We start from the raw sequence: 23658 nt of genomic DNA on the forward strand, positions 1-23658 counted from the left end.
TCTGCAACACTAATTGGTTGACGGACTCAATTTAAAGGGTCAGTAAGCACAAAATCTATAGAAATCTATGAGCCAGCTATGAGAAATAAGACAAGAGCTGCAAATCTACACTTCCAGTCAAAAGTTTGGACACACCTGTTTCTTCTTTATCTTCACTACTTTCTACACCGCAGATACACACTGAAGACATCAAATATATGACCAAGGTATGTGGATTAATGTGGCAAAAGAAAATAAATGTTAAATACCTAAATATGTCATGTTATATATATATTATATAAAGGGGGCTATTCTAGATCATCTAAAATCTAACACTTGTTTGAGTTGTTTTACACTTTTTTGTTTAATGCATATTCCATATGTGTTCATTCATAGTTTTGATGGCTTGAGTGACAATCTACAACGTAAATGGTCATGAAAATGAAAGCCATTAAATCAGAAGTATGTGGCCAAACTTTTCACTGGTCGTGTACGTGCTTGTTTTAACTGATGAAGTTACACAACATGAATCAACACTGACAGCACGTCAACATGGAAGAAGTCGATCACTGTGTGCTTTTCAATCAAATCACAGCATGTAAAATGAAAGGCACAGAGTTGAATGGGGAACCAAAATTCTGACTAATGAGCAGCACACTTAACATGTGACCAAAAGACCGAGCAACCCAATAAAAATAAAGGGTGCAAACCAACAAAAGACCAAGACTGGTGGCATCCTTCTTAGATGACAAAAAACTGATGAGAGACAACATTTTCATAGACGACACCAACCCTAATCTCAGTGAGGAAGAGTTTGCATTTCATGTTCCCTCCGTGTCGTGGACAGGTTTGCATAACGAGTCAGCAGCTGATGAGGACACGAGTGTATTCAGTTTCACAAGCTGCCGGTTGCTGCTCCTTCCGTGCTTGTGGCCTTTGAAGGAGTCAGGTAACAGATGGGCGAGCTGGCACTAAACCAGAGAGCAGGAATTTACAAACACACACACACAAACACAAGTCTTATGAATGTGCTAGCGCAGCCACATCACAGTGCTTCTTCAATTCCCAAACGTCTTCATTAATTCTCCTTTATAGGAGCGAGTCCTCTGTGGTCCGGTGTGTACTCGACTCTATAACGCTGCCATCAAACACCAGCCAGAGTGTGAGCACAAATGGCCCGACTGTCCGGCCTGTTCGCTGCTGAGCTTTAACAGTCGACGCGCTGACAAGGTCGCTGTGGAGACCACCACCCTCTGCTGCGTGAGGGTCCACACGCCCCTTTTTAATTGGCCCTCGTTTTCTCCCCGGGACGTCCCGTTTGAGATGAAACGTGTGTGGCTCTTCCTTTGGTCGCCTTGTGCTGACTTCCAGGAGACAAAATGTCCCTCCAGCCAATGAAAAAAACAAAAACCAAACCAAAACACTGTGATGAAGTGTGTTGTCCGACAGAGCGATGTCTTGTGTGCGTCTGTATGTGTGAAGGCCTCCCGATGCGTCATCAATCCTGGCAGATAGACAAAAGAGCCTCCGTTTTTTCTCAATTTGTTATCAAAAGTGCACCTTTCATCAAATCCTGCTACGGTTTTAAAAAGAACGCAGCATTTCCCGTTAAATTCTCAACAAGAGTCTTTGTGACCATCGCTGCACACTTCTCTAGACTGACGTTCAGGCTCAACTTTTTAGTTGCCATGTTCACGTTCAAGTCCAAGTCCATGTCGTGGCTGTCAATTATGCCTCCCGTCCGACCGACACCGCAAACGATGCCGTGGCTCCTTTTATGCTAACTGAGGGCAAACCAGAACGGCGAGGACGGAATCCTGCCCGATTTGGATTCATCTGGTATGAAAATAGCCTTTCTTGTCCTCTACTCTCTGCAAAAAAGTGTGCAAAGGTGTGACCTAAGCAACGTGATGGTCAGATGACTCACTACAAATCTCACAAAGTGGCTTATTTTTGTCGACAATGGAGAGCAAATGACTGTGCGCTTGAAAGAGGCTCCGTGCTTACAGCTACAACAGCAGTGTGTGTCACAAAAACAAAATGCCTCCATTCCCACGACCATGTGTTGGGTTCTCCATCTGCACCCCAACTGATGCAACTCACTCAGGCTCCCAAACATCACAGGTTTTTATCAATGCGCATTTTCTCCCACAGATCAGCTCCCCATGCTTGTTTTCTCAAAAGAAAAGGATTTAACATGTCGGCGGTTGAAGCAAAAAGCATACGGGCGGGATGGATTCCAATTTGCTTCGGCCGCCCCACCGCCCCCTCATGGGACCCACAACGGTGTGTGAATGTGTGTGTAGCGAAGAGGGGGGAGGGTGTGAATTGTTCTTGCGCTCCCTTAGGTGCACGCCGGTGAGCGTATGGGCCGGACAGGCTGCTCCCTCAGAAGCGGCGCACCTTATTGATCAGCCTCATGTGTGTTTAACTGTACCTCTGGGTGCCATCTGGCATTCCTCTCTAATCTTTCCATTGTCTCTCCCAATACATCTTATCTTCTTGCCCTGTCAATATCCTCTCCGTCCTACCCTCCGCTCCCTCTCCTTGCGCCCTCCGCCACCTAATTTAGCTTTCTGCGCGTCTGCATCTTTGCTCTTTCACAGTCTACCTATTAATTTAGTCTGTCTGGGATGGAGAGGGGGAGGCGAGGTGGGGAGGAAGGGCACAGGCAGAGAGGGTGGACTGTTAAAGGGAAGAGAGCTGCAGCTTTGGGGACAAGGTGGAGGAAGGGAATGAACAAGGGACAACTCAAGTGTAAAAAGACATCTCAATATGGAGCGTTGCTGATATTTAGGACTTCCACTATGACTGTGTGATTCTAAATCTCAGTCGCTATGCCATCCTCTTTTTTTTTCAATATTTTTGAATATCAAAGGACAGGAAACATTGCAGCTCAATGTAAAGCTGAGGATAACATGTTGTGTTTTTGTTAATGCCATTTTCATTTTTGATTGTTTGGACAAAATAGACTCCAGACAATTGATGAAGTGAAGTAGAATAAAATATATTTGATAATGATAAGTGAAAATCTGAAGCTCTTCATCTTTAGAGCCCCTTGTTTCAGCTTGTCCCTTTCATAACCAGGCACAATATGAAAGGGAAACCCATGGATGACCTACTTTTTTCTTTTTTTTTTGCAGCCTCTCCCTCCATTTGGACAGTGGAGGACATGAACATCAAAGCGATGCATGCGTTAAGAGCCCTCAACCCAGGTCAGGTTTAATATCCTTAAGGCCTAAAGTTTCTTGAAGGAGGACAGCGTCACAATTAGATATAAAACTAAATGGAAAAAAGCTTGAGGCTGCTGAAAAAGCCAGGAGTCCATGAGAGAACGTCATGGAAATGGTCAGGCGGTGATTGAGATTCTGCACCTTGCTCTGCTGTCCGGGAAGCTCAAGATGAATGTAGGTGACTTTAGAATAAAACAAGGGGAGGACTCAATCAGTGGAATGAGTGAGTGTCCGTTACTCTCTGCTCCTCCGTCTCATTCAAAGAAGAAATGTGGAGTTCAGGCGCAGTTCATGAGTCTCCTGAGACAAGATCACAGTCCGGGAAAAAAAAAAGTGAAGAAGACAAGAGGACGACTAAATGACATGATTTGATTATATTGTTCTGCTTGGGGTGAGGCCCGCTCCAGGAAAGTCACCTTGTCTCGCCGAGGGTGCGGAGATAAGCGGAAGGTCGGCTGTGTTTGGCATTACATCACCTGTTTGTTTAGAGCTTAGATGATCCATTCGACAGACGGGGAAATACATAAAAACTACTTATGTTTTTTTAACCCCAAACAAGGCAGCAGTGGAACACAACACAAAGTGCACCGTCTCTGTCATCAGGAACATCTAGTTCGACTGAACAAATGGCCTTGCCTGAGATTTACGGTCCTCAGGGAATGGATTTATGATTAGTGACCACTTTCTGTGATGACCACATCCTTCATGTACGACGACACGTACACCAAGTGATAATGGATGCACCGCGGACCGTCTAAAAGTCACCAAAGTACCTAGTACAAACATCATTAGATCCCACGTGGTCACCACTGCGGGGGAAAAAAATAGTGCCATTTGTTGCATCCTCCAGAGGCTTAACGCTCTGTCTGTTTGTTAATCCTACCATGCTTCAAATTTGTGCCACGATCTATTTAATTACGTGGGTCACAGAGAGTGCCATGCTGTTTTCAAAATTAAAAAAAAGAAAGAAAAAAAAAAGAGCAGGGTCAGTTTTTCCTTTGTTGGATCTGAAAAGAAAGAGTTTTATGATTACCGAAGGTGGTAATCCAGCCTCGTTTTAGTGGAAATCTGTGAGCGTTGACAGCACTACTTGGCTACGAGTCCATTAGTTGAACAGCATCCTTTCATGCCCACGCCTGAAAATGTGGACTTTTCCACTGGGAGCCTTAAAGGCAACATTCATTAATCCGCAAAAGGCACAAGGGTACATGGGCGTCTAACGTAACACTCAGTTGAAGAGCCGAAGGAATGGCCCTGCTCATTGCTTGCAACTCTGCTGGCACGATGGCTCATGTAGGTTCGAACAATACCATAGGAAATGAACTATAATCTCACTAATATTAACTGTTGGGATCACAAACATGTGATCTTCCAAAATACAAAAAAGCTCAACATTTGCAAGCAGCGGATAGAGTGGTAGGTTCGAGCTGAAAAACAAGTTGTTCTTGACAACACTGAGAAAAATGAACTCAACGGTGGCACTGAACCGAGGGAGAGACTGTCGTCATTGCTGTCGTCATTAGCCAGCCTCACCTTGTACAGTTTTCCTGAGAACACACTGGGGTTTGCTGGCAGCGCCATTTAACATATGTCTGACAGTTTTCCTTTCCACTTAGTCATCGTCTGTGGGCTGGACACGTAGCTCCTGGAGCTGCCAGTGGACACAAGCATGTTGCCTCGTACACAAAAAGAAACTGAAGCAAAAGGAGTTCCTGTATCAAATACCAAGTCAACAACAGCGGTCCCCATTAATGAAGCCTGGGACTCCTGTAAATCCCATAACACAGTATGGGTCAACCTAAGCTGGTTTATTTGGTATCGCTCCCATTTCTTTATCAAACCCCCTGCTGTGAGTTAAGATGTCTGATACGCTTAAAAGCATACTAATTAGCTGCTGCCCCCTCCCTCCTCATCTCTCACAGCTGAGGTCCATACTGTAGCAGGGCCGGCTCCTGCTCCTGCAAGACCTGCAGCAGATGTGCAGTAACACATGTCTGAGGAGTCTTTTGTTCTCCAAGCCACAGCATACCACGCGCGCGCACAACTTTCTATTTCACAACAGCTGTCGTATCGCGTCTTTGTTTGCCATCTGCAACACCAAGTATGGAAATGGACCTTTCAGTCTGACCTGAGATATTACTGGCAAGGCAAACCGGCCGTGCTGGCAGCAGTGCAGCCAGCGGATTGCAGGTGTGGACTCATACCAACACTGCTGCGGGTGTCTGCAGAAACTCTCGCCAGACCTGCCGCCAGTGCGGGTTTAGGTTTACACTGTAACGCCGCGAAGTAAACGGCACACCGAAAACAGTTTAGGTCAAACTGGCCCGATTAAACAAAACATGTCAACCGTAATGGTTGCGCGTAGCAACTCAGAGGCAGCCCAGAGGCAGCAGGCTGGGGATTTGCCTTCCTGTTGTGTGATTTATCATGTTTAAATGAGAAAATAAGAAAATGTGACGGTGAACACATTGTAATGGCTGTCTATATCACTGATACACCTGAAATATTAAGCTCAAAATGAATCTATCCAGGTGATCTGTGTGCGAGCTCTCTCTGATCTCCGCCTTATGCGAAATCAGATCATAGACAGTCGGCCTCAGTGTGCTTTCTCAGACACTGTACCCTTTCACTTGGTGTGCACAGTGCCGACATACAACTTGTTTTTCAGGTTGTTTTTAGTGAGGGACGGTGCGGGCAAAGGAAGCGTGCACACACTAACACACACACACAAGAACACACTTGTCCAAACACACACTTCTCTCACGTAGCTCTCCTGCAGTGCTTCCTGTCTACGCTGGCTGATCATTTCCCCGTAATCTAATGCTCGCCTGCTCATCTCCGGTCGACAAGAGCTATGTGTGTGTTTTCCCGGGCAACTGTCCCCCTGTGTCATGATTTCTGGGAACAACAGAGACCGGTCATTTATTTATACGGATAGAAAACTTGTGGAACTTGCAGAAACCTTTTTTTTTAGAGTGACCCATTTCCCCTTTGCAAGTATTACGAGTTAAACATTGTGGGACACCGGGCTTGGATGCAGAAATGTTTTGCATGTAAAACAAGGTCAAGTGTTCAGGCATAAGTCTGTTAGCAGTCAGGCATGGAAAGGGTGGGTGGTGGGATCGAACGTGTGTGTTAACAGTCAAAGTGGAATAAACAAAACAAAACCAGACTGAGTCAAAAACCGCACGCACAGATGAAACCTTTCTTTTGATCAATCCTGGAGGGAAGTATGTGCCCCAGGGCTTCAGGGGAGTGAACTGGTGTTTGCACTGAAATCATAGACTCAGTCAAGTGCTGAAAACGGGCAGAGTTAATGTGGACATAAGGTGACTTAATGATAACCTTTGGGAAGTGCAGTTCGTGTCCTTTAACTGAAATACCAACAGCCACAAAGCAGGGCTCAGCATTCAAAGCTGATTGAGTATGGGCCATTATTCTACTTCACAAAATGGAGCTTAAAACCATCACATTCTATCAAATATTTGGAAAATATCATAAATAACCACTGTTGAACCTTTGTGTACTACTGCCACTTCTGCTGTGCATTCATTGTCGATTGATCATGTCTGACCACCATCCGGTCAACATAAACAGGTCACTGGCACTGAGATATAGATTCATCTATTGATGGATTGTACTAGACTGTCCCCGTTTCTGCCACACAACTAATACTGAGAATGGTGATGTACCAGCAAACACACATAACAAGATAAGCAAATATTTAACTCAATACTTGGACAGCAATTTGTTTGACAAACCAGTCCAGTGAATGTCTCAATTGTTTCATCACATATAAATACATTTGGAATATGGATAAAATGTGTTCTATGAAGGTGAAAACAAATCTATCAACTATCAGTGCAGCAACAGAAAACCAACTACAGGAACCGACACATAGATTGTTCTCTAAAATCTTGCTGTGAATTCTCTTTAATTACAAAATGCTTTTATTACAATGTTGTGTTACTTAAACACATTCTCCCTTGTGCATATCCATAGCCCTATGACTGTGTGTGTGGAATTAATTGATAATTAACTGCTGCTGATGGTAATGAAGGACACCCACTGCAAGTGTAAAGCTCTTTGAGGGAGTCTTAATATGGTAATCCTTGAATGTCAAACCAAGAACTGACAAACATAACTGTGCTGCAGAGAATGCGACTCTGCAAGGACAACAGAAGGGTGTTTGAGATGAGTGACGGACTAGCATAAGACAAAAATGACATTGAGGCACAACGGAACTCAATAATTGTTTGGGCTTCATGGATTGGTCCAACATTAATCCGCAGAGCAAATCAAAGGGACTTTGACCAGTCACTGTGGGGTGGACATCATTATTCCGGCAAAAGTAGACTTTAAAACTCTAAAAGAAGGTTGGTGTTAGGCTGTATTATCATCAGGAGGGTGTGTGCTTTAGACCAAAAAGAGTCAGTGTCTTGGACCTACAGCTGAAGGATGTGTCTTGGTTGCTAAAGGTGTATGATGGGTTTTTGGCTGCAGACAGAAACTGCTGAAAGAGAGATCGGACTTTGGGGTGATAAACCTTTTTGTGACAGGTGGTTGGAGGCATTGCCCATAAAGAGAGGTTACAATGAGACGCCCAAGGACACCCACCACCTGATTCAACCACAACTTCCTGGATTCTCCCTCTCTGGCCTGCCCGCCCACGGGGTCTCCCACACTTCCCCACCTTGGGGATAAAAAGTACTAACTCCACTTTCACGATATAATCAAAACATCGAGTTTCTGTGGGAGAGCCCAAGCACAGGGTCCTGGCACAGCGGCGGGATAGGGAGGGGAATGGCGGAGGGAGGAGATGAAGTTCATATTCCAAGGTCAGCCGAAAGAAAAACACAATAATCCTTGGCAACAGTGGAACCAGCAAGAGCACATGGGAGGAGGGCTAACAGAAGTAGGGGAACTATGAAAACAAACAGATAAAAGGCTCGGTGGGGAGGCCCTCCGCTTGCGTGGACCGAGCTTCTGGTCTGGCATGGGGAGGAGTAATTGGGAGCAGCCGCTGACTCTTTAAATAGCTGCCGAGCATGGTGGGATGCGGTTTGTGGGGAAGTAGACCTGACACAGGCAGGAGGAGGAAACTAAAGTCCCACGAGCCTTTGTGTAAATCAGATGAATTAAAGGAAATAGTTAAATGAGCCCAGAGCGATTGCTCCCAAGATGCATCTGGCTATTTTGGTGTGACATCAGCAGTACTCCCACGCCTGGCTCAAAATATATGCACATATAATTTCAGCAAGCTTTACTCTCTACTTCTGCAAATGTAGTGAAGTTTAGGCTTCCAACAATTCAGTTTGGTTTTGTCGCCGACTCCATTTCTTCTATGGCTCCCACGGGTGTTTATCCAGCTACAGACACCTAGGAAATTAACCAAAATCATTTTTCCAGCCTTCTTGCCTAAAACACCACACCATTAAATTAAGTATAATGTGAATGAACATTAAATAACCATACTGCGGATATACATGATGAGAGCTTAAGTGAGTGGCTTAAGGATCCCTTCTGCATAGCATGGTGAACACATTTGCAAAGCCCGTTAGTCTCTGTTTTCACACAAGGTAACTATTGCTCAGTAAACGTCCGTCTTTAAAGAGTGTGAAAAAAACAAATGACTGGAATAGAAAAGCAATGCAGAGGTGGACGACGCACCAAACATTCCAACTAAATACGTCATTAATCAAAATGGAATTTTTGGCTTGTCGATACTTATAGAACAGCAACATTTTGTGGAGAGATAAATATTCCTTTTTGAGTTTAGCTTCTCGAAACTTCATTCATTAGGAACTACTCTCAATGCGACTTCTGGTTGTGTGAGTGAATATGTATGAAATGAAAATGATGTTATGAATTATTGTGGATTCGATAAATTATTTGAGACAGGAATTCATGCACCGCATCTATCTTTGGCAGTGTTACTAGGTCAGAAAATTTGCTTGTCGCTTTTAACTTACAAGATTTGGGCTGTGTATTACCAGTCACGCAATATTCTGTGTTGATGAAACTGCAAATAATATGAAAAAAAAAACTTTAGATACAATGCCTCCTAAATCCTAGTTAACTGTGCAGCAGTTCTGCTAGCTGACCCCGCAGCTCTTACCTCTGTCCTCGGGCTGGAATGTGTTGGCTCTTGTTTTATGGTGGCTGCCTCTGGCGAGAAACTAGCTCAGACATAAGTCGCAAGCTAACTCATATACTGCTGCCACTTATCTCTGACCCAGGCTGCGGAGGATGAGGCCAGAAGCTGAGCTGTGTTAGGACAAACCCAGTGATGAATGGCGCAGAGAGTTGTTTGGTGGAATGGTGCGCTGAGAGGATTGATATGACAGGAAGAGAGAAGGATTGTCCTCTTTGCTCCACTGTTTGTTCCCCGAAGTGAGTTGACGTGTAAGACACAATGCTTCATCAAGGCTGAGCAAACAGAGAGAAAGGGCTGTGATCAAGGGGACCAAAGCACCTTTTACTTTGAGGAAATCAGTAAATAAATCTGTCTTTTGGGGGGAAACGGGGGAAGAGCAGCAGAGTCTTTGGCCAAAAAGGCTCATTTGACGTGAGGGCAAAGGAAGAAAACTTATGTGAGAGCACTGACACGACACCAGCCAGAGACACACTCTCACACTAAGCAGCAGCGGATGCGTTTAAGCCTTAATGGGCCTCTTTGTACCCGTGAAAAGGGACTGTGCCAATTTCAGCCAGGCCTCCCCTTGTTAGGGAAAAGTACAGTGACTCAACTGGTGACATGGTGTGTTCACTGACCCGTTGCCAAAACCAGTGAGTCATCCACCAAAAATAAAGGGAGGGGAGGCCAACGCCAGCCCTCACCTCCCTCTTGAAAATATACATACATGAACGGACATTACAGCCGTTCTGCCGACGTCAAGTTCGCTGCTCTGAACGCAGAAGGCAATCTTGACAGTGCCGAGAGGAGCACTGCTAAACTGAAATCAGGTCAGATTAACAAGGGGGGGGAAGGAAAACACAAGTGCCACAGTGTGGCAGTGGCAGGGGGCATATTTTCTGTAAACAGGGGGCGCATCTTTCAAAGAAGCCAAAGTCGCTTGAAAAAAATGGATTCTCGTGAGAAAGCGGACTTCAAACAGAGGCCATTTCCAGGCATTATAAAGTCTTAGTCCAGCTTTCACTGCCGACTGCTGGGCGGATTTTGGTGCACATGGTGTTACCAAAGTCGGTGTGTGAGTTTTTTAGTCTTTTAGCCGGTATTTTAATTGTGCCTTGACTTCATAGCCAAGACACATCAAATAACTGGCTGGTTGCAGGGGGGAAACGACCCAGCTTCACCAAAAACCAAACAGTGCCACCATTCCTGAGGTTGTTTAACAGTCAGCCTTCAAACTACCGTCGACAGTGTGCCTTTGGCTACAGCTGCTCTGTAATTAAACACCAGAAATTTCGGCCTCCCCTCCTCTGTCCCTTGGAAAATATATCCAGGGTCTAAATACAACTCGGGGCCCTGCCTTTTTGCACAGGGCCGATGCCATCCTGCTTCTATCCTGCTCCCACATCTGGCTGCTCGACCACAGCGCCAGTGAGCGAGCGGTCGCCGGACAAACACGTTTCATGAGCGGAAAAGCCAGAGAAGCTAGCCCCTTCTGTCCGAGCTGAAATCATACTGTGATTGAATTCCAGTCAACCAGATGTCCATGTGTCTCGTCTTAATGTGTGAGGGGAGGAATTAAACTTTACAGTGAACTAATGAGAGTCTGTGCATCTTTCTCTAAGCCTCAATAAGATAGCGGATGATTTTTTTCCCCCCTCCCCAGCCAAAGCTTGGTCATTAAGTCTAATTGTGCTCTCACACAGAACATGACAAGCAGCCCACTGCCTCTGTGGGCCAACTCGTTCATTTGCAGTACCATGTTTTCTAATTACATGCAAAAACGGTTTAAGCTCATCATGGTAATCTGACAACACATGCCATGTGTACCCATTCCCCCAATTTCCATTAGCTGTGATTGATTTTTTTAAGGCATTTGGGGGAAATGCAAACAAAGGTCATCAGCTACGCCTCATCTGCCGGCTTTAATTACCACCCCACTTTACTGTCCATCCCAACAGCCTCATTTTTTTAAAAAGCAAAGTAGGGACTTTTGCTCAGAGAAAATTCCGTCAGAAAAAGGATTATCTCTTATCTATACGCACGCGCCGTCTTATATAAATTAAAACTGCATTTAATGTCTAAATCCTGTCTCATTTTGCAGGCTCAGACGAACGTCCTGTAGGGATTTTAATATTCTGCATTATTGTCTTTGTGAGCAAAAACTGCGCATTTACGTTAGTTATTCGTAAACACTGACAACAGCATTTCCAGTGTCGGTATAATGGTTAAAGTTATTTCCAGGATGTCGCTGACATTGTGTGTGTCTTCCCATTCACTTTGAAATGGCTTTTGGTCGAAGGTAATCCTTAAGGCTCACTATAACATAATTTGTGGGACGAAGCCACCTCTTGATCATAAAATACACTTTGGGGAACTTTTTGTAGAGCTGGCGCTTCTCCTGTTGAGCTACCCTGCTTTTAGGAGAATTATTCATCTTTTCAATCTTATACTAGTGTGGATGTATTTTGATAACTATGCAATAACCTTCGTAAGCGACGTGTTACCAATATTGAAAAATATTGTGGTTACTAAAACACCCAAATGTCAAACACAGACTAGGACAGTAGGAAAAGGTCAAGCGCCTCCCTAAGGGCCATGGACATGGCTCACCATGGTCATCTGGCCCTGGTGACCAAGCGTTAACAAAATGTCACGGCCAACCGTTCACTCACCGAAAAATACATATTTTACCCTGGAACAAAACTTCTGCTGTTGATAAGACTAGACAAACAAAAAGATCTAGTAGGCTTTTGTGACTAAACAACAAACTTTTCAAATATTTTTGGAATGAACAAAATACATTCTCTGACGTTAAACTACAAATGAACAATAATATAGCACATCAAAAATGAAGTTGTGTACTAAAGCAGAGGTTGTAACTGTTAATACTTGACTGGACTGATGTTATGTACTGAAGTGACGATGCTGATGACGATTGATTGGCACGTAGTTGCAGCTTTAGTTTTTTCTCATTTAATGTGAATGAGCAGGGTTTACCTTTGTAAAGACAGTAACACTGAGAGGCATTTTGCTATTTTTATCACTAACCCCTGCTCCCATCACGTCTCCCTCATTATCTCACTCGTCTCTTCGCCCGAGGCTCAAAAACCCGGTGAGTCCAGCCTTAATCTCCCAGGCACATTCTTCCACATCTGCGGAACTGCAAGCTGGAGCACTGCTGCAGTCGTTGACTTGCGGATTCATTGGATTTAGAGGCGGCAGAAAGCAGGATCGTGAACCCTTCAGCCGTTACATTTGCTAAGAATGATGTCATGCCTCAATCATCAAAAGCATCCAAAGATTCCTGCAGAGATTCCGAGGTATCATGCATGAACTTGTCCTCCTACTTTCAGGTTGAGGCTAAAAACAGCTGTAACATGCAGCAGCAGAGGCCTGGGGGTGATCAATGAGATTAACCCCACTGCCTCTGTGCCAAACCCATGTGGCCCACGGCGGTAGTCCAGTTGTTTAACTAGCCACTCTTAGAAAATCAGGACAAATCATTGTCAGTTGCTTTCACAAGACAGCTCATTCCCGAAGGAAACGGGATGAACTTCCTGCTAATAATAAAATAGACAATTATATTGTAATGTAATGTTAAAAGCAACAAGTTGTTCCTGTCCGGGAAATCTGCACGCGTATGACTCACAGCTTAATCTCAAGCATGATGAGGACACGCGGTGCCAGGCTCACACTCAACTAATGGCTGTTTTATTTTCATTCCTTTCAAATTATTCAATATAAATCTCATTAGGTCTGTGGAACTTTTCTTCTCCAACCTCCCATTAGCGAGGTCAGGCACCAAGTGATAAATGCCTGGGTGAGGAGAAAGCATTTCATAGCTGGTGGCGTGACACTTGTACAAGGTACGCTCCGTGTTGTTGGAGCCTGCACTGTTATGAAAACACGAAGCAATGTTGTACTAACTAATTATTAAATGAGCAGTTGGCGTCAATGACGGGGACCAGCAAACTGCCACCATCGCCGTCACACAGTAACAACTTTGGTTACTGTTGAAGAAGTGAATTGAGTAAATATTTAGAATAAAGAATCAAAAGTCCGAGTGTGCGTGTCCAACAGATTCCAAGCAAATGCCAAAGTTGGAAGAAACAAATGGTTGAACTGCAATTTTCAACTTTTCTTTGTCGACTGAACGACTGACAGAAGTAGCAAAGGCTGCCGGAAAGATTATGGCCTGCTTGAGAAGGGATTGCTCATTCCTTTAGCCGCCCATACCTGTAATCTGCTTTTCCAATCAAATCAAATCCACTACTAGCTTTGAGTGCTGCTAATGCTGCTACTTAAGATCTAGACCGGGTCACATCTTAAGGTACAGCAGACCTGAAGGAGCCTGACGCCTTGAAGTTCAACATTTCCAAAGAGAGGCAACAACCCTTTTGATTCAACACATGGTGTCGGGTCATGGACTCACTGTAGTCTTTGTGTGTAGTGTGTTATCATTTTCAGGTATTATATATAAGAAGCAGACTCAGAGTAAATCATTAGTAAAGGCCAGGGGAGAATTTTCAGGTGGTGTATCAGAGCATTGAGTGTGGGCTAATCAGCAGCATTCCTGACGTTTAGACTTTCACAGGACCAGAGGTGCCTTCTTGCTTTTGCTGGGATTCATACCAGGATATAACTTCCAACCTAAGAAACTGTCAGACACCCACCAAAATGCTGTATTCAAGAAGGCTGTGGACTTCTGTGGTCAACCTGATTCAACAGCAAGTCTCGGTACTAAGCAAGAGACAGGAGGCATTAGCACTGCTTGTGTTGCGTATGGCATTAGTAAAGCGACTCCACTTTGTCCGTGTTGGATGCCAGCAGGAGCTCGAGGTCAGCAGAGTAACTAGTTGCACTTGAAGAATGGGAGGAGCAACGTGAGTTGTTTCTTCAGGCTGCGCTGCCCGGCTAGGCAGCTGATCCCTTAACCTCCTGACCCCTCCAGACCCCTACAGTTTTGTTCACACCTTCTTAACACGCCACACACAGAGACCTGACACGCAGATGTCTGCCTCTGCAGACTGAAGACAAGAACAGACTAGACTAAAGACTGGATATATGAGTAGGATTCATTTTAACATGGGTTAAGATTTTCAGTTCAGTTTTTATTCAAATGACGTGTTGCAAATGGAGGTCTGGTGTTCCTACTAGTAAAACCCAATGCAGATGAATCCCATTAGGACATCTGTTCAAAACACGTGGGCTTCAGAGTGCCGATTACATGTGCAATCAAACCACCACACCAACACCCGAAACATGTTCTTTTAAACCAGAGAACTTGGGTTTCAACATTTTCTGAAAACTCCTTTACATGTTGTGTGTTTTCCAGCAGCCAGATTACCAGTCCCTTTTTTTTTTTTAAAAACATAGGTTGAAGATTTTTCCTTTCAGGAATTAGGTACAAGTATACAGGTGGTTAGAGTCTGCAGGTCCAGAATTTTTTCTTTTTTACAGAGAAGAAGTGAAAAAGTGGCACTTTGATTGCTTGCAGATGTACAAACCTTTCTGACTTGATGTTTGATGGTTTAAGGGTTATACCTCCCATAATGCCTGCAGCAGAGACTTACAGCCAAAAAAAGATTAGGAGTAAAAAGCTTAAAGCTTTAAAATTGAATGTTTGCTGACTTGTACAGTGTATTCATTTAAAGCGTCTCATTACAATCCCCCAGACTGCGGGGTCATGTCCAAACTGCTCTGTACCTTCAACTAAAAAGAGAGTGAATCAAACACTTTGAACACCTGTAGGGGTGTTCAAAGCATTCAAGGATCAGAAAAACCACTAACTACATGTTGCAACATGTCCTACAATAATGTTGCGTGGTATGATTTGACCTCTGATGTTTTTCTTGGATTACTTTTATACCTTTAAAGTGATGCGTAATTAATCAAGTTAACAGGAAATGTTGTGTTCGGTTTCAGATATCTTAATGCTGAAATACGAGACAATTAACAACCAGTCCAAGCTACTCAAGTGGAAACAATGTTTAATGTTTCTCAGTAAAACCCAGTAACATCCAAACGGTAGTAGTATGAGCTATAAAAAATCTTAAGAGCCGCCTCCTGCTGAGTAATGCCTGGAAAACCACCAACATCTCAAGATCACTTTTTTGTCTGCATACAGATGAACTACTATGGCTGAAGCTATGCAGAAATCATAGTTAGGCACAAGTACTAATGTTTTGGAAGCAAAAAATTAATTGTCACATTGAGTTTGCTGCTGTCGTGTACGTGTTTTGTTTCCAGCGTTGGGTTTCGCCCTTAGACACACATTCATTACCATGTTGAATCATGCTCCCTTTCCAAATGTGAGCAGTGATTGAAAAAGATGCCAAAAATTTAAAAGAAAGAAATGAAAATTACAAAATAAGGGTGCAATTTTACGCGGCCTCCATGTTTTACGCAAGTCAAACCCAATGCGTTGTTGTCACACTGTGCATGTCTACCTGCCCCGGGGGGGTCTGGCTGTATCAGTGGGAACCCTGTAGGTCTCAAATTGTGTTGATGGTTCAGTGGAAGGAATGTTAATGGCACGGGGCCCGAGTTTGACACTTGACAGGGCAACAAAGGAAGAGTGCAATCTTCACATGGATTAATTAATACATTTAAATCCAGGTTGAAAAATAAAATAAAATGATCATCACAGTTACTTTCTTCATGGTAGCTGTTGGGATTAGAAATTAGAAATTAGGTTCTTATGAGGTGAATCAAAACGACCACATCGAAGAATGAAAATATGTTACTGCTTCGTATAAACACTTCTTTGGTGCTCTGTCAAATTATGACTGAATTCCCTGGCCTATCCTTAAAGGAGATAGAAAGAGCAAAATAGGGAGGCCATAAACAATTTTTTGCGGCATATTTGCACTCCAAATGACAATATAAAGTGCTGCCTGAGTTGCAAGGACTTGGAGGGGTGGGGCGAACAGCACAGCGACACATTCACATTCCCAACCCCCCCCTCCGAGAGCTCCATAACCCCTGGAAACAGAGGGCTGCTTCATTTGCAGCCAGATTAAGTCTACTGAAGTGGAGCGGGTGGAAAAGATTATTCCTCGCAAACAAGAAGAAAAAAAATCCCTGCATTAATAACATGAGGAGAATGTTATTTATGAAAGCTGACTCAGGGTCATCAGCACGCAACAAAAATCTAGTATTCTGCTGTGTTGTGTTGAGCCACAGTGTGCATTATGGAGGGTATGCGAGTGTCGGATTGTTCTGGTCGTGTTCACCCGGATTACAGTGCAGGAAATAAGAAAACAGGCAGAATTTCTGATCGGCTTAAAGGAACACCTGAATCAAAGCCTCGCAAATCCAGCCCAATGAGAGCCACGGATCTGCCAGTACACTGGGGCTCTGTGTGCCTCGAAACACAGTGTGCCAAAGGTTTGCCAGGAAACGCAGTGGGTCCAGAGGGCGTTCATACGCGCTCACATACAAAAACACAGGCGGTCAGAGAATCCTTTCAAAAAGACATTTGTCCAAGTATCTCTGCACACCGGTAAACGCAGCGCTGAGGGAGAGAGGGCAGTTTTACACCGGGCGTATAGTGTCACAGTCATGAAAACAGAGCCTGTGACCTCTGACCCCTTTCAGGAGGCTGAACTAACAGGAAGTGTCAAGTTAGGGAGATCCGTGATTGGCTGCTTGTAAAAACACTGCTCTGCTAAGGGCAGATGTCTGTAAATAAGGCCACTGGCAACAGGTTGGTGTAAGATAACACTGATGTGTTATTATCAGTCATTCTGTGTCCAAACACAGAATCAAAAATATGTCTGTTATATGATGACTAATTAATACAGCACAGTGCACGCAGGGCTGAATTCTTGATGTATTTTGCAGAATTGAGCACACATTGCACTGATCTGTGTTACTTATGAGTAACAATGGTGGCAATACGTCCTCCTCCTTTTCACTGGGCACCCCCTGGACTCTGGGAGCCCTGGGGTTCCCCTGATGTCCACTGGCTAGTGGCTACCCAGGCCATCCTAACGTTCCCTGTATCATTTCCGCCTGCACACCTACAGCACGGTTGTCTCAGACATCGCGGCAGCGTTTCCCTTTCGGTCCACCAGCAGCCGGCCAAGGTCCTGAACTTTTAACAAGCCCGTCCAACATTCGGCTTTGGCTTCCCATTGCAGCTCCACTTTTCCCAGGACGACAGGTCCCTCCCCCCTGGACGTTTTAAAGAGAGTTGGGGGATGGTGGGGGTCAATTTGAAGGGGGGGTGGGCAGGCTTGACAAAAAGGGCGTTTCTGAGGAAACTCAAAGCTCAATGTTCTCTTGGGGCTTTCATGGCTGCCACTTGGCAACAGTCGACTGTTGGCATTTCGTAATGCCGCTTTTCATGGCTGCCTGCATACCACAAAGAGGCAAATGCACACGCTGCCGTGAAGTGAGGAAGAGCCCCGGTACCGCAGCACCACAGCAGATGCCTTTTTCTGTTGTTGCCTCAGGAGTCAAAAAAAATGATGTCATGTAAATGATATTCAATTTCGAGCGTGATCCTAAGCCCATTCACTTCAAATCATAAGCCGGGAATGAATGGCCACCTGTCTGACTGCAGTCATGCAAGGCTAAAAACCCAATTCAGGGAAGCCTGACGTGATTTCACAGCCTATTAGAGCGCCATGAAACCTTTAAGTTTTTTTTTTGTATAAAAAAATGAGTAATTTGTTCCCACAAAGGCTTGAGTGACTTCTGAGATAACTTCAAACACGGTTATTCTGTGTGGATATAAAGGCCTGGATGCTGGATGTGCTCTTCCTTCTCGAGCCACACCCAACCTCACCTGTCCTCCTTCCTCGCAGGAGACAAAAAGGATTCTCAGGTGAACACCAGCTGTTTTCCAAACTGACAGAGTGGGAGGAGACGCTCTCACCGCCCATCCCCTCCCCTCTCTCCTCGAGGTACGCCCTCACCTCTCTCACCCCGACTTTTTCCCCCTCACAATTCCCCCCTCTCTCTCTGGTTGGCTGGTCTTTTCAGCCTACTCTCCAACAAAAGAGACAAAGGAGGCAGGGTTACTTTCCCTTTCCCCCCCACTCTCCCACCCCGCGGAGAAAAGAGGGGTGCAGGCCTGCAGGCCCACCCTTTTTAAAAATGCATAGAGCAAGCGCAGCAAAAAGTGCCGACGTGAAAAATTCTTAGATGTGCAGGAGGGGGGCAGAAAAAAAAACACCTTGAGTAGCATTTTGTGGCATCGGTGCAGATGTGAGAATGCAGAGGAATGTGCAGGTGCAGAGACGCAGCAAACCGCTGTTTATTTTGTTTATGCAGTACGATATAATTGCAGCTTTTCACGCGTGTCCACTTGCCAGGGTGCTGCGCTGTGCCTCATTCCAGCAGGAGATCACATCCAGCCACCATCTCTTACACTGCTTTTGTTTCTACTGCTCCTCCATCTGCCCCCAGGATGGACCAGCTTGGTCTAAATATAGGATCTGTGCGGACGAGACACCGCCAAGTGCGGTTCAGACACTTTTGGGGTTTGCTGTTGGATCAATAATACCAGCCACAGCTGTACATTTTGGATTATCTATATATAAGATAAATACTAGTGCCAATGTGAACCACTTAATGAAGATGGTTTAGTTCCGGGAGGCATTCGTAGGGAACGGAAGACCTCTCTCTATGTCTGGTATATAAAGAAACATAATCATGATAAAACGTTTGTTGTTTTTTCTTCAGGGGAAAAACACACTGTGTCACTTTTGCAATGAATCACTATGAAACAGTCGTACACTGGCACCGGAAGAGATGCTCTCTGGCTAATATTACAAACAACCTCCATCTAAATTTGTTTAAGAATGTGTCAAGTACAATACAATTTTCACATGGTACAATTTATTATTATTTCATATGAAAATAAACAAGCTGTACATGGTAGAAATGATCTTATAGATATTGTATTTTTTTCTCAAGAGGCTGATGAATACATTTACATATCAAAGTGTTTCTGGGGAGAAAAACAAGTCAGGGAGGGCATTTTGGCTGTAATAAGTAAGTATGATATCACCTAATGGAAACCTTAGAGGCTTTTCACATTCCTCCATTTCTCTGTCTTATAAAGTCTCGACCCATGTCCAGAAATCTGCAAAGATGTTTCGGCAAATGGGACCAAATGCAAAAATCCGGCTCTGGTTTGCTTGACAGAACATTTCACCCTTCTGGCACACAGTGAATGCAAAATAACCAACAGCCTGCCATACAGACTGACTGTGTCCTGTTGCGGAAAAAAATATATACAAAAAACAAGCCCTCTATTGATATTTTGTCTCTGAAATGTTCTGGTATCAGAATCAGGGTCATTAGAAGTCGCATAAAGAGCGGGCTGAAACCTAGAAAGGGAGAAAGAGGGTAATCAACGCTGGGAATGCAGGCAAATGCTCGCCGCTTCCTCCACCCTCCACCTTCCCCAGGTGGAGGTCTCATCTTGCGAGCGCTGCAACAAAGCCATTCTCATCTGTGTCACCCTATCTTAGCAGCCGGGCCTCTTTCTCTGAGGGCGTTCTACAGACGGCTGCTTCAGCTGCACAGAATGGATCAGAGATGATACGGGACGACAGGTACGCCTGAATGCAGGAAGCGGGAATATATGATGGAAGGAGCACTGCGGGGGAACAGTCGGGTGTTGAGTGTGGTGGCATGAAATGCAATCAGGAGGGAAGAGGTCAGTTGAGAGGAGAAAATATTGTGTGGTGGTTGTTGATGAAGTGCAGTGAGAAGACAGTGTATATGAAATGATAAGAGATCTGATCATGCTGAAAGAGAAGAAAAACAATCTGAGGCCACATCCTGAACTCCAGTCAGTGCTGAAATATCCTTAGAAATACAACCTCAGATCCCACACAGGTACCTAAAACACATAGCTCAAAGCACTGTCCTTGAAGTTGTTGGCCAATTGCAAATCAGTATCAACCTAAACATTCAACCAAACCACTGCTTTTCATTAAGTGATGTCATAGGGTGGCAAAAACTGGCCTAGTCTATGTTTTTGACTGGTTGTTATTACTTACATTCTCTGTTCAGACTGTAATTCTTACTTTAGTGCCCTTACTGAAGGATGGGCTGCATGCCACACCAGGTGTGCCCATGGGTTGAGCCAACACTGACCTTAAGCAAACACACCAATTTCATTCATTCATGATAGCTACTGAAAAGCAAGCACACACACACACACACACACACACACACACACACACACACACACACACACACACACACACACACACACACACACACACACACACACACACACACACACACACACACACACACACACTATGCAAGCAGCATGTGGATGAAGCATGCAGAGTATCTCGATGAGTTAATAATTCACACTCCGATGAAGCCCTTCGCTGGCTGCTTCAAAGGGATTTTAACGCTGGCATCTATTTAACAATCCTCAGCATTCCACGTATCTGGGCCTCCATTTACATATCTGTATAATGAGGAAGCTTCTCCATCTAATTACATCCTCTGAGATCTGTTATCTGTTTTGTTGTTGTTTGTTTAAAAAAAAAAAAAAAAATCTGGCCAAAAAATAAATGGAAATAAATCAAGGGTTTTGCTGATTCAGATATTGGGCTCAGACTTCATCCTGTCCGGCAACAGGACACTCATTGGATCAGGAACTGGTGAGAGGAAGCCACGCCCCTCACCCAGCAGCCCCGAAATGCCAGAAATCATCACATATTAATCAATGTGACTTTAGGCTGTTTCTCTAATCAGTCTCACATTATACCAGGCGCAGACATCATTATGCTAAAATACAAGCCTCACAGATGTCTTTGTGCTTTCATCTTGGAGTTTGCATGTTCAACAAAAACAATCAACGTTCAAATAATCAATGTTTCTCCACTGCACTGAGACAAACACATACAGTATTGCCCTTGGACAAAGCTATTTTTAAGTTCTGCTATCTTGAGGAGCTAGTGGAGGTGTGTGTGTGTGTGTGGGATGGGGGAGCGGGGGGGTTACATACATCGTATCAGATTCTAAGTCTGTCATTTATCCCTACACCCAGAGTTTGCACCACCAGCATATTGTCCCTAATCTTGGTGCATCTGTTGGCTTACAAACCCCCCTTACACAGCCAGACCACCCTGATAAGGTTACTGATTTAATGCGCACTGACATAATTAAATTGGGTATTTAATCTGACCATAGAATGTGGAGGAGCGCTGAACCCCCGCTGCGCAAGAGCAGCGTCCACATCAAGTTTGGACTGGCATTGAAAATAACTTTGCTGGGCCTCGTATATGTAAAGTCTGCTAACTTACCATGAGGGAAACTGAAAAAAAAATTAATATAAAAATAATAACAATGAAAAGTTTTTTTAAACTGAGGTTGTCCAGTTCAGTTGTCAGTTCAGTTTAAAGGTCATGGAAAAGATCCTTATCACTTACATGACATAAGCGTATTTTCAAACTACAGCCGGCTTCCTTTTGGTTGACGTTGTCCACATCATGATACGGCAGCCAGTCACATCTTCCAGTGATCAAACACAAAAATCGGTGAAGCACATTATAGTTCGATGTCACGCAAACGCTCCTGTTGTGTTAACGGAGACTCCCATAGCACGCAACCCTGCAGCATTTCGTGGCACCACTGCATTTGGTCTAAATACAAACTTAATCCTGGCCTAGGAGTAAAAATACACAAGTGTGATGTGGAAATTCAAACCTCTCCCCAGCCCTTGTTCAGCCCAAACTTCAACTGTATATGTATGTCAGACATTCTTGGGCTTGAGCCGTCTATTTGGCCAGAAAACACATTAAATGAAGGGGTTTCAGTTGGGAAACAGGGGGGATGATCCGACACCACACACTCGCTGCAGTCCCTCCAGCTTCCAGACAGAAAAGAAAGCCCTCATCAGAACAGTCGACGCCCAACCCCCACGTCACCCTCTGACCTCTGACACCTAGAATGTGACAGAATTTGTGAGTGGAAACTTGCAGCTTGTTGGGGAGGCACATTAACGGCAAACTTGGAGTGTTAATGAGTCTATATAGTTAATATAAGTTAAGCGAACCCTTTCACCGTCAGCAGGTTTATTTAAGTGCAAAAACAGAAATTAACTGGTGCTAAATTGATTTTTATAAAAAAAAAAAATTCTTGAAACTCTGATCATTTCATTTTTTAAGACAAAATAAAGTCATTTTTCTGACATATTTCAAATTACATTTTCCAAGTGAAGTCATTGCAGGTCAACCCTTTCAAAGGTTAAATGTGAAACAGCAGAGCGGTGGTGTTTTAACACAGGATCAAAGGTCATTTCAGCAAGGCGAGACAGCTCCAGTTCTGGTGTGTGCCTCAAGTAAGTTAACTTAATTAGTAGGAAAATACAAGTTTGGTTTCATTATTACAATTTCAATTTGGAGGAAAGACAAGCGAGTTGGCAGGACTACATCTCCAAAGCCCATCACACTAGGGGAGCATCTGGGCAATAATCAACTTGGACCAGCATTAACTTAGGAATGCCATGTAGTCATGAATGGTGGAATATTAGGCCCAGAGTCTGGCCAAAAATTATCTTGAGTGGTGCCAACACTCCCCTCACAATGTGGAGGCACGGCTAATAAACATGCAGGTTTGCACAGAAATGTTCAGTGAAAAGTCTTATAAGCACTTTTCATTTTCAACAATAACGCATATGACATTATTCTAATGTGTGTGGACACACCATTCACGCAAGTTCCTAAGTGAAATCCAAACTGTCAATTTCATACGAGTACAACACAACTGGAACAAGTGATTTATAGTGATACTTTTACTTTTTCTGGTCTGAAATTGTCACCAACAAAAAAAAACATAATTATGAATATGGGCGAGTCTTTTATTAAGCATTTCATTCCTTTAGAACAAGATTTGCATTTAATGTTCGGTCAATACAGAAAGCCCTAAAACTGACTTTCCATTTGCACAGAGCAAACGAGAAGTAGCGGGCATGATGTCGGGGCATGCCTCTGCCTTTTCAACAACGCAATTCAAAGTAAATGAGCAATCACACTCATCAGCAGCAGCACAGGGAGGGGATATTTATTCCATCTCATTTCCTGGCTTACACTAAGCCATCACTTCAGTGATGAGGCAATGGGAGCAGATGGCAGAGGTAAAGGAAGACACTTCACTGTGAAAGCAGACCAACACCCACGGGACAAAAACAAGGGGTCGCACGCTCTCACGGGCAGTAGCCCTGATTGGGTGTAAGCCAAGACACTTGTAAACCAAGTGGTCACAAAATTCAGCGACCTTCGTACTTCCGCCCCGCCACAGACCTAAAGTTGGCCTTTGGCCATTGGG

The 23658-nt window shown here is 44.2% G+C and overlaps 1 protein-coding gene across 2 annotated transcripts in view; it reads right to left on the reverse strand.

Moving 5' to 3' along the window:
* The window catches only part of plxnb1b (plexin b1b), a 73013-nt gene that overhangs the window by 47928 nt on the left and 1427 nt on the right, over positions 1–23658 (reverse strand). The window lies entirely within an intron of this gene.

The sequence above is a fragment of the Nelusetta ayraudi genome, unplaced genomic scaffold, assembly GCF_046127955.1.
Source record: "Nelusetta ayraudi isolate G7.1 ecotype Tasmania unplaced genomic scaffold, CSIRO-AGI_Nayr_v1 ptg000017l, whole genome shotgun sequence".
Lineage (NCBI taxonomy): Eukaryota > Metazoa > Chordata > Actinopteri > Tetraodontiformes > Monacanthidae > Nelusetta > Nelusetta ayraudi.